The sequence below is a fragment of the Hemicordylus capensis genome, chromosome 1 (assembly GCF_027244095.1).
Source record: "Hemicordylus capensis ecotype Gifberg chromosome 1, rHemCap1.1.pri, whole genome shotgun sequence".
NCBI lineage: Eukaryota > Metazoa > Chordata > Lepidosauria > Squamata > Cordylidae > Hemicordylus > Hemicordylus capensis.
The window spans coordinates 80,365,615-80,377,625 of record NC_069657.1 but is presented as its reverse complement, the minus strand read 5'-3'; the positions used below and the strand labels follow the sequence as shown (position 1 = coordinate 80,377,625).

The following is a 12,011-nucleotide window of genomic DNA, read 5'->3' as shown; positions in this document are numbered from 1 at the left end:
TTTGTCCACAGTGTCCAACCTCTGGATCCCATTCATGCTCACTGGGTCTAAAATGAGGAAAGTGTCTCCAATAGGCCACTAGGCAAGCACATGTTTTACAACTGGCTTCCATTCTGACAGCACTTTGACAGCACTGGCTGAATTTACAAACCTCATCTACTATAGTCTACTGTCTAAGAGACACTAGCTATGAATCAGGACTTCCCAGGTTTGCTTCAGCCATGAACTCAGGGGTGGCTTTAGGTAAGCCATTCCTTCTCAGCCTCACACACACACCTGCCAAATGTGGGTGAACATCTAATAGCATTCTGGAAGGAGTCCATCGAGATATCTGTGAAGCATTACTTTGCTCAGAATATGAAAGCTGTCTGGATATTAAGGACTGACTAGTACAGGGATGGTCCCCATATGTTATTGGACATCAACTCCCATAATCCCCAACCAAAGGCCACTGGAGCTGGGGATTGTGGAAGTTGAAGTCTAATAACATCCGAGGACCCAACGTTGAGAATCTCTGGTCTAGAAGACATTTTTAGCTCTGCATAGTGCTGCTCACCATGAAGTCAGACAGACAAATACTCAAAGTTCAGTAGGAGGCTATCTTTCCCAACACGCTTCCTGTTTACATCACCAGAAAGTTGCAAGGTATGAACCCTAGCAATGGACTTCCTTCCTTTCTTTCTGGATTATGAATTTAACAGAAAATATCCAAAACAATGTAACTTTCAGCATATTTCAAGGAGATTAAACAAGATATCCTTCTGCTTTTTGAGATGTCCATACTTTGGGGAGAGACAGCTTGCAATAAATTACAAATACATTTGAGCAGAACAGAAGCAACTGCTTTAGTTCATTGATCCTTTATGGACATGACAGAATTTCTGTGTTTTAATTTACACAATAAAAAAGGTCTGGAGAGAAGCATGACAGAATAGTCAAGCCAATGGCATATTCTTCAATAGGAAAAAGCTAAAGGAAAATGCAACCTACCCAGGCTTGTATTATAAACCATGTTGGAAGTTTGATTCCAAAGTATTTTGGTCACCATAAAAATCCATTTCCCTGGCTTCAAACATTGACTGCTAAACATTTTGTCCACAAAAATAGGACCTAATTTGAAACTCCAGATTTTTGTCCTATTGGAACATAGACCCCAATCCAGCGATTGTTACAAATAAGTCTAATTTGTTTCATTGGTTTTAATTGGGCTTACTCATTAGTCATGTCTGGTTTAAGGTCTGTTGCTTTCAAAATGGCTCAGTTGTGACTCAGTGGTTTGGCCTGTTGTGGTATTCTTGCTATGCAGTTGGATTGGGACTGTAATGAAGAGAGGGATGGTATCATACCATTGGTAAATTTGTGGTTCTGTGCCTTGGGGGCTGGAATATTGAGAGAGATGGCAGATTGCTTCCAAATTATTATTTGAAGTCACAGGAGCATTCCTGACAGTCTAACATTATGTGGAAAGGATAGATGTCCACTCACAAGGAGGAGGATGCCAACCATCTGGCCTAGGGGGAGCATGGCATGCCTGTAATCTGTTGCAAAAGGATGAGTATTTATAAAGCCTTGCTACTATATTATTATAAATATGGGAGTTGTTTGGAAGCTCTCTCCTAATGCAGTAATTATAGCACAGGAACCAGCACAATAGGAAGAATTATAGCAAGTTTAAAATAGCAAAAAGCTTGCCCTAGAGTAGATGCACAGTTATTAAGCTGGAAGGAAAGACTTGAAACAATGAGTCCTGCCTGCAGAAAGGTATTTAGATATTAGAGGGGAAACAAGACAAGAAGAACATATCCCACATATGCTTTGAATTTGGAGATCCTTAAGCCTGTGCAGCCTAAAAGAAAGTTGGATTCTATCTGACCTGACAGAAAAATTGTCAGGAGGTCCCCCACTTCCACCACCAAAATTGTTAGGTTGGGTTGGGTTGGAAATCCAACATTTTCCAACATTCCTGTTGGATCAGGTTAAATGGCCCATGTGTCACCTCTCACTTGAGAAGTGGCTTGTTGGCCACTTGACTTTCCAATGGCCCACCCAGCACCTTTCAACTGGGAGGCACCATGCAAGTTACTTACAAGTTAAATGGCCAATGCCATTTGACAGGCAATTCACTGGACATTTAATCTGATCTGACAGAAATGTCAGAAATCTGGCAGACTTCAGCCACAACAGAAGGGATTGTAGTCATAGTTTTGATTGTCTGGGATCCTCCTGTCATGGTGGAACTCCTTTCAGTAATGCCTGACAGAGAGCATATTGGGTATACAATGTCTATTGGCCCAACATGACAGCTCAGAGCTTTTAGGGCAGCATTAAATAACCTTAGAGATTATTTTCAGTTGTATGATATTGTATTGGTGCTTTTATTTCCCAAATTGAATTCCAGTACCAGTATTGGGGTTGATATCAGACCTTCAGAATTGGTGCTTCATTCATTCATTCATTCATTCATTCATTCATTCATTCATAGCTTGCTGCCTCTCAATGGTTCAAATGGGTATGTTAATTGTTCTATCCTAACTATCCATATCATTAGCTCAGAAAATTGAATTTGATTTAAAAAAAAAAAAAGGCTGACAACCTGACTAATGCTGTGCTTGCACAAGGACATTGCATTAGCGCAAGACTATTGCACTAACGAGTTCCAGACATGGGTATCTAGAGAAGGGAAAGGCAGCACAGTCCCCACCCCCCACCCCCGATTGAGCCAGTCACATGGAATTCAGTGGGGCTTATTCTCAAATAAGTGGATGTAGGATTGCAGCCTTTATCCCACAACTGGAAAAAGTCTTATGGACACCCATGAACCCAGACTAGTGTTCTGCAAGTGCAAGCATCTTTGCATTACCCCTGCTAACTTGGCAAAGAGGCACTTTTTAACATGATGGTTCTCTTTATTGAGCAGGGGGAGAGTAAGTGGCCCTACCCACCCACAGCACAGTACCTCCAGTGACTGTTGCTGGTGTCTATCTTGTGTTTCTTTTTAGATTGTGAGCCCTTTCGGGACAGGGATCAATCTTATTTGTTTGTTATTTCTCTGTGTAAACCGCGTGCCCTGAGCCATTTTTGGAAGGGCGGTGTAGAAATTGAATAAATAATAATAAATAATTCACGCAACAAGGTACAGAACAGTAGTAAGATAGTGAGGCTGTTCTCACACACAGCCATGGTTAGGTGGGCAGGTGGGGGGACTGTGCGTTAGAACTGCCAGATTAGTCTGCACTTGACTTGAGAACCGCTGGGATCTGGCCTGATCCTGGTGGGGCAGAACCTCCTGGACCCACTATTTTCCCCAGCTGTTAGCTCCCTTAGCCCCCACCTACTTGCTTGTGTGCAAGCAAGGGCTGCTTCCAGCCCAGCTGCACACAGAGACAGGCACCTAGACCATCTGTCTCAGACTAGTTGGGGAATTCCCCAATGCATCGTACTTGTCATGCAGTGCATTGTGGGATTCATGGAGGCAAGAGCAGGGCTGATTGTGTGGGAGCACACTGTGCTCTCCCACCAACAAAACAGTGGTCTGTGGGGAAGGCAAGGTTTGGGAATCCTCCCCCCCGCCGCCCGCCCGCCCACCTGGTAGGTCGTGTGAATGGCCCCAGTGTGTTAATAAGAAAATTCTCATGTACCTGAATGCCCTGTTTCCTAAACCAGTTTAGGAATACTCCTGAGTTTTGTTCAAGTGTTTGGAAGCTCTCCTCTACACAAACCATAATCCTCAACAAATATGGTTAAACACAACAATAATATGCAATAGGAGGCCATCTGTGAGGCTGGATAATCCCTGTGCTCATTAAGAAAGTGGCATGTTCCCTTCATAATCATGTGTCTTCTGTTTGTTGTGATGTTATTTATTTATCTACGTATCTATCACATCTGTATCCTCCTTTTCTCAAAGAGTGAATTCATATGGGAGAAGGAATTTATGTGTACAGAGCTGTTTTTCTACAACTTTTACCGTCTCCACTGCAAATGTGAAATAAATTACTTCTGTACTAATTGTACTTAGCAGACAGTTTATATGTGTGACTCACTTAATTTTAAATTGTAAGCATGGGATTGTGTTATCTCTATAACTTGCACAGCCTGAGAGCAAGTCAGGGAGCTTCTTGCCATAAGTAGCCAGCATCCCCAGACTAATAGTTGCCATCCCTTAGCACACAAATGCCTCAACATGCCCCATAGATCAAGCATGATCCCACAGGTGCAGAGCTGCTTGTTGCAAAAGGGAAAATTCACCCCAAATCCATTCTCCCCTATGGATTTTGGAATGTTCAGGTAAAAAGAAGAATGCTTCTGTCCAGGCTCTTAATGAGATTATCACAGATTGGTTTCTGTAAGGAAAACTTCATCAGTGTGGTGGAAGAAGAAGAAGAAGAAAGAACAGAGCAGGAGGAGGTTGTTGAGGTTGTTTTGGCTGCTGAACTGCAACAGTTTGAACAAGGGGAGAACCCTGGTTTATACAAAGGACTACTGCTGGCACCAAAGAAAATGTGCATCCCATTATCAGGTTTTAAATAATCTGGAGCAAGCAGCAATATAGTTCAGAAAAGCCCTTTGAGACTTGCTGGTGAGTGGTTATCCAACACGTTACGCTAACTAACTCTACATTGTAGTGCAATGGCTCGGTGGCTGAGTGATAAGCAGGGGCAGAGCCACAATTGGGCGGACATGTTCAATGACCATGAGCCACCTCAAAGGAGGGGCTTTGGGGGGCACTCACAAAGGGGGGCAAGGGCAGGCAGGACAGACTGAGATAGACTCCAAAGTACACTGCTGCCACCTTGAACACTGCCTGGCTCTCTACCAAACAGCTGATTGCCCCACCATGTCTTTGGCAGATGGTGGTGAGGGGACCTGGTCTGGGAGCCTAAGCTGGGCAGGTGGCAGCAAGGAGACTCAGTGGAGCCAGCCTGCCTCGGTGAGTTCTGCCTCGAATTGGGGTGGGAGTGTTTTTGCCTGCCATCCCTGGAGCCAAATAATAATAAAAATAATAAAAGTCCCCTCAAAAAACCTGATGGCACCCAGTATTCACTACTTGAACATAGGTCCTTTCAGAACTTGTTAAACCTCTGGTGATAAACCAGTCAGGAGGTTCTTAGTTCAAATCTCCCTCCTGCTGTAAAACAGTATTTGGCTTTAAGGAGGCTCAGCTCCAGCCGTCCCAGTCTGCATTGTGGAAATAATTGCTCACTATTTTCTTACAGGGTTGTTGTAAGGCTCTCTGAAAGAAGAGGCATACTTAAACAGATAACAGCCATTAAATGTGGATTCTTTTAAACATTCTAAAGTGTTATATGGATGCTTATTATTGTGTTCTGTTTTACAATGTGGCATTCAGTATTAATTGTTCATGTATCTGGTTCATTTGTTCACTTTGTTGAAAAGTTTTCATTTATTCAATCATTTATTAGTTATTCACTGACTTCTGAGTGAACTTGAATAGGATCAGATTAAAAGTTAGTTTTTAGAGTTCAAAAAACGCTTTATAAGATTCATTCTGGAATAGCCGAGTCCTATGCATGTTTCCTTGGAAGTAAGTTCCACTGAGATCAGTGGAATTTTCTTCTGAATAAACTTGCATAGGGCCATATTGCAATTTGGAAAGAGGCTTTGAACTTGGTGGCTTATACAAATTTTGGTCATGTTAATTGTTCATTTATAGTAATTATCTGAAATCTACCAGGCAGTTAACTTTCACTATTGTTGTGTGAAGGTGGATTATTTTCCAGTCAGTAACTCTCAAGAAGCAGCCACTATTGGAGCTAATGAGAAGGGAAGCTCCTGTGGGCTTTTTCTGCAGCAATTTCAGCAATTTGGAGTATGTGTTTTTCCTGATACTATTTTAAAAAAATATATCTTTCCTAATATAATCATCTAGTGTAGCAAAGTGTGAACAACTTAATTCCTTCAGAATATAATTCCCACTGCATGGAGACACATCTTCATGTGACTTTGGCTGTCTTGATTATGAGTACAAAAGGCTCATTAATTAACACCAAAGTTGTACTTTTATTTTACATAGTTCAAGGATATTCAAGGTGGTAATGCATCTGGTTTCAGTGAACTCCTGTATGTACCCTTGAGGTAGAGAAAAGAGCATACACATGGCTGACATAATGAAGAAAATTACTCAAAGTAATCCCATTGAAATTAAAAAGGCAAAGGCATTGACTAATTTGTCCTTTTAATTTCAATGGGACTATTTTGAGCAATTTTCTGCATCATGCCAGCCTATGAGTTCACATGAGGCATATCTAGCTATCCCTTTTCACCACCCTTAAATGATGTGGTTTGAAATCCAATTGTAGTTATGGAAAAATTATAGGGAAAAGCAAAATAGATATAAAGGAACAGAACTCAACCAAAGAAATCCCTTTTGCATTGGCAGAGGCTAAGGAGGAGCCTCCCAAACATCGCAGGGGGCAAGGGATTGCAATTCCTTGTTCTACTTCAAGCAGCAAAATGTCTTGGCCTAGCCCTGTGGTGGATGAGCCATTGGCTTACATATCTCATCTCATCTCTGATTAGAGAGCTCAGTTTCCAAAAGTGGAGCTGCTGTTACGTAAGCAGCCAAATGAAAGCAGCTTATTGATGAGTAGCTGGAGTCCCGACCTGTTTCAGATGGAGTTCAGGATATTCAGTGCTTCTGGAGTGGAGCCACAAGATGCTTTTATTTAAAGCTAAACTTCAGACACAGTCATAAATATGCTGGGCAGTGTTTTTGTCCCTAGAATTGGCAAGTCATAAGCCAGAGAGAGTGCCTTTTCCAATTTTTTATTTTAACATTCTGAGGCAATAGGATTGTATGCATCCACTGTGACTCCCACCCTGTTCCTCTGCGAGTCCCCTTGCCAACTCCTTTCTTGCTGTGAGGCAAAAGAATTCTGTTTGCTGAAGCAGTGGGAGAGGAAGGGTGCTTTCCAAATTAAACCCCACAACAGTGCCCCTTCGGATCTGCTAAGTGTGCTTCCATACTTCCTGTCTTGTGACACCTCAGTCCATTGCCTGACAGCAAGGTGCCGTTCACATTTCCGGTGCCTTCTTTCAGATTTTGTCTGTGTTATAGTACTACAACATTGCAAGTCCATAGCTGTATTTTCCCGTTGTAGGAGTTTGAGATTCTGGGGGTCGTTTTCAATATGATCCTGCCAAGCTGAAGCATCATACCCCTGTTGTAGTGTATAATCTAGAAAGCACTCTGGTGACAAAATGATCAGTGGAGGAACCGGTGTGAGGAGTTGGCATTGCTGGGCATCTGCCAAGGGCACAGGTCTCTCAGCAGAGTCCATTGCTCATCCTTGAGACCACCTCTGGGCCCATAACCTGTGTGGGGGAATGGTGGAGTCACTCCCTCAGGACCCACCTAGGCAAGAGAAGGCCCATGAAAGGCAGTTTATCAAGGCCCCCCTAAATCTGTAGTTCACCTTGAGGGCGAGTCATGGTGGATGTATACTGTCCTACCACTTCAGAACTTTCAAAGGAAAACATGGGGAAAGCATGGCTTCTGATTTGACAACTCTAGGTCCAAAAACACTGTCCTGCTTATTTAAAATTGTGTCTGATCAGTGGAAGAACAGGGTAAACTGTCCCTAATTTCTAGTCCATCAACAGCTTAGGATTGTTCAGGCCCCTAGGGAGATCAGCCAAGCCCAACCACTCATACTTGCTTCTGCTGTAAGAATTAAATTCTTTCCCCCGCAATTCTCTTATACGGCTTTCTGATCCTGAAGCCCACTGGCCTTGCCTTTTTAAAAGGCTGTACACAACACAATATTCTGCTTGCTCGTGGCTTGTTCCCACCCCTTGCAGTAGTGTAATATTATGCCTAAAAAGTGGAGATTTAAGTCAAAATACCTTTTGGATTCGGTGGGGAGCCCAAGATGATTGCTCACCACAGTGACACAGGAGAATAGGATCCCAGCTGATTCAAGAGCTAATCACAGCATATTACCAAGACGCCTCATTAAAATAACACAGGTCACACATATAAAGACATGCAGTATGAGGCCATACCACCCTGAACCATTTCTCTGGCACGCCAGCAGGCATCCTTCCCTTTCGTGTGAGTGTTAACAATACATTGTTGTATAACATGAAAGACCTAACTGGTGATCTTCCTCGCTCATCATCAGGCAACAGCATATCATTAGGGATAGCTCTTTGTGAGGCAAGCAGTGATGGTACAGGAGTTAACTGTGACTGGAGTTGCCATTCCTACACAGATTGCCCTCCAGATTACAGTTAGGCCTTTCAAGGGTTGCTATGGTTGCAAGGCCACTGTGCTTTTGGCTGCCTTGGCAGCATGGTTGCCAGGGATGCAGCTGTATTGTGCTATTGTTGTATTCTGTTGTGCTACTTACTGTTGTGCTACTTGCATTCAAATTTCAACATTCTTTTCTGCCATTGTTTCGCAGGTTGAACATAGGATAGCAGCGATGTTATGCCAGTGTTAGCCCTGGCATAGTGGCCGTCATTTTTTCCTCACTAGGAATAGCCTGCCCGTCTTTCTTTTTCTGGTGACCTCCCTTCCTCTCTGCCCAAGCTTGGAAGAAATATCTCTTTTTGTGAATAACAGTCACAAACAGAATGGTGTTCTTGCACTTGGTCCTGTTGTTGAACCAGTCACCAGATGATTTACTGTAGCGGAACCTGGAAAATACTATAATTAGGCTAAAAGGTTGTTTACTTATTTTAAGGTTTCTTCTTGAGGAAGAACTGTCACACTCGAAATGTGTTGAGAATTTTGCCTGGCAATAACACATCGTCTACATCTGTTTCCTCATTATGATCAGGCAGGGCCATTACCAGGGTGGAGCCAGTAGCTGCACTGCTCCACCTAAAGTATTGAGTTGCTCCACCTAAGTATTTTCTCTAAAACTAGCATTGTAATATTTGTGACCTTACTACATCAATTTAGATAATTTAGAGCATTTGTTCTTAAAATGGTTTTTGTTTTTAAAAATGGTGCTAGTGCCCCGCCCACCCTGACCAGTTCCACTTATGTGGCTTGCCCAACTCTACCTACCCAAGATATTCCATGGCCCAGGCCGGATTTTTCAAGATCACAATCACCTTTACCATGATTAAGTCATCCTGGGAGGGAAACAACACCCGCCCCGCTTTAGTAACCTTGACTATGAGCATGGCAGAATGCTTAAAGGAGGTAAGGGGAAGCTTAAGGAAGATTTTATTTAATTCAGAAGGGTTTTCATTATGAACGGGTACGTTTTTGAACTTTAAACTTAATTGTTCTTTAACTTGTTTGTTTCTGACATTAACAATTCATAGATACCAGGCTACACCCAAACTGTTAGTCATGATGAACTCCTATTGAAATTAATGGGACTTGAATTAGTTGACTCGTTGACTCATTGATTTTAATGGTGCTTAATAATGACTAACTCAGTCTGGATGGTGCCCATAGACACTTAGTTAACAGGGTTATAGATTTATTTTTTATTTTTAGGAACAAGGAAGAATGGCTACAATCCTGTGGTCAGGTGTTGGAAATCCCCCCACCTCCAGTACCACAATCGCACGGAGTTCTTGTGTTGCCCCTGGCAACAGAGCCTTGTTCCATCAGAGCTTTCTTGCCAACCAACCATAGAACTGCTGACCCACCGCAGGGAAATCTGCGGAAGACTCATTCCAGCACTGATGGGAAGGGAGAATGATGGCTTACTGCTGCACATGGTCATGGCCCATAACCCATGCTGCTTTTATATAAGTATACAGCTGTGGTGAGCTTCATATGATATTGAGGTTATCCACATGGGCAGCCAAGCCCAGGTTGGACAGCCCAGCCTGGGCTTGGCTGCCCATATGAAGCACCAGGATCGAGCCCAATCCTCATGCTGCCTTGGCCCCAAGCCTGGGAATTTACCCCAGGCTTTAACCCGGGTTTAAGGGCCCAAGCGCACCCTTAACTCCAAGTTTGGGGTCGTGTGTGTGCGCAGACTGCAGGCCCAGCAGAGTGCGGATCCCTTAACGCACCGTGCTCCTAGCATGGTGCATTAAGATATAATGGAGGACATCCTCCTCTGGCTCCCTGCTCTGACGCTCACCACGGCGCTGCTTGTGTGCAGAGTGAACAGTGGAGGGAGATCATGGGGTGGGTTGCCCCCACCCCATGGCGAATTGGGTCATGTTCTCATTCGCCGGCATGGGGCCTTGATCCAACTCTTTTTACACAGGCCAAAGGATGCTTCTTTTATAAAGCCCAGCTATTCTCCTAAAGAAAATTAGTTAATATAGCTACAAGTAGAGAACAGGCTCAAGCTAGGGAATCCATGCCAGAAACACAATATCTTGGAATTATAGAGTCAGAAGGAAACAAAAGTCTGCCAAGTACATCTTTCTTGCTGCAATGCAGCACCATCAACCCACAAGCTGATCAGGTCACCCAATCAGGTCACCCAATCCTCCCAACCACAATGAGCTACAATCAGAGAGCAGATGCACCACTGAAGAATGTCAGCAGAGCAAATAGCTCAAAGGATGTTTATTGCACAGCAGACTTAAATCAGCTCTTCCTTTACTTGCTTTGTAAAGTAAATGTAAAACCTACATTTGACAGAATACTTATGTGTATTACAAGTGGGTCTCTCTTTGCTTTTCCTTCTGTCTCTTGGCAGTTATTACCAGATTTTGACATAAGTAGTGTGAGAGTACATAAGCAGTGGATGCAAAAGCTGGACTTTGAAGAAGCAAGATAGAAAAAGCATTGATGCTTTTGAACTTTGGTGCTGGAGAAGACTTTTGAGGATACCATGGACAGACAGGAAAACAAACAAATGGATCATAGGACAAATTGATCCAGAATTTTCACTCAAGGCACAAATGGCCAGGCTCAAACTATCATACTTCGGACACATTATGCGAAGATCCAGCTCCCTTGAGAAATCCATAATGCTGGGAAAAGTGGAAGGAAAGCGAAGAAGAGAGGAAGGCCAGCAGCAAGGTGGATGGACTCAATTAAGATAGCAATGAATGCACCACTGAGAGACCTTAAAGGCCAAGTTGAAGACAGATCATCCTGGAGAGAATCTATGTGGTCGTTAAGAGTCGACACCAACTTGATGGCACTTAATCAATCAATCAAGTGTGTGAGAGGTCTAAAGGCAATTTAGGTTTGCATGCAAAAATGCTCTTAACTCTTAATGCTTACAGTCTTAGAACACTTACTTGGGAATAAGCAAGTCAAGCCAAATGCTATAGTGTGCATGCATGCATGCATGCACATGGTGTGCTGTGGGTTGTGAACCCCGCCGCTCCACACACACACACACTGCACAAACAGTATCCAATCTGTTTTGGGTGAAAAAATCCCTTTTTATCCTAATTACTGTAATTGTTTAGAACCTGTGTCAAAGGAAAACCTTTTTGTGATGCATACACCCAGCCCAGCAAAGACATAGAAATGTTTAGTTCTTTGGAAGAAGCTCACCATATTGAACAACCCATCTCCAGCTTTGATCATCTGTGATGCAGTACACTTAAATTAGGCATCCTCCTCTTCTCTACCCCCAGGATGAGCAGCCATCCTAACCCAGTCCAATCCCAATCACTCTGTAAAAGCTGAGCTCTGCCCAACTAATTAATTTGGTCAGGTAAACCTCATAAGTCTTTTCTTAATGCTCTAGCAGTCTATCTGACCTCTCCAAAGCTATAATATGACTTGTAAAGCACGTTCCAATTTCCTCCGTATAGCACAGACTGTAATTCCCAATGAGCCCGAAGAATTTGCTGGTAATGCTGTTCGAGTGATCGCTGTAAGAAACTCAGCTCCATTTCCCATCTGTTGTGTCCCATTGCTTTCAAAGGGCAAGAGAAACAGGTGAGTAGCTGCTGGATGCCACGAAGATCATAGTTCTGAGTATCTGATAAAAGGAATCCTGCAGGGAACAAAACAAAGGGGTGTGAGGGAGAGGGAGAGGGAGAGAATGCACTCTTTTCAAATTAGGTTATAGCCCTAAAACAAGGCAATTCTCTTTCCAGTG

General features: G+C 43.2%; 1 protein-coding gene across 5 annotated transcripts in view; it reads left to right on the top strand.

Annotated features, from left to right (window-relative positions):
- The window catches only part of TMEM229B (transmembrane protein 229B), a 156,312-nt gene that overhangs the window by 124,165 nt on the left and 20,136 nt on the right, over nucleotides 1-12,011 (top strand). For 3 of the 5 annotated variants that reach the window (XR_008312963.1, XR_008312962.1, XR_008312961.1), the window contains exon 1: nucleotides 9,661-9,752. The exons of 1 other annotated variant lie outside the window; for it this stretch is intronic. The gene's annotated coding sequence lies outside the window, so the exon portion shown is untranslated. Of the gene's footprint in view, nucleotides 1-9,622; nucleotides 9,753-11,721; nucleotides 11,849-12,011 lie in introns of those variants that run through there. One more of the 5 variants, XR_008312956.1, reaches the window with a different exon arrangement.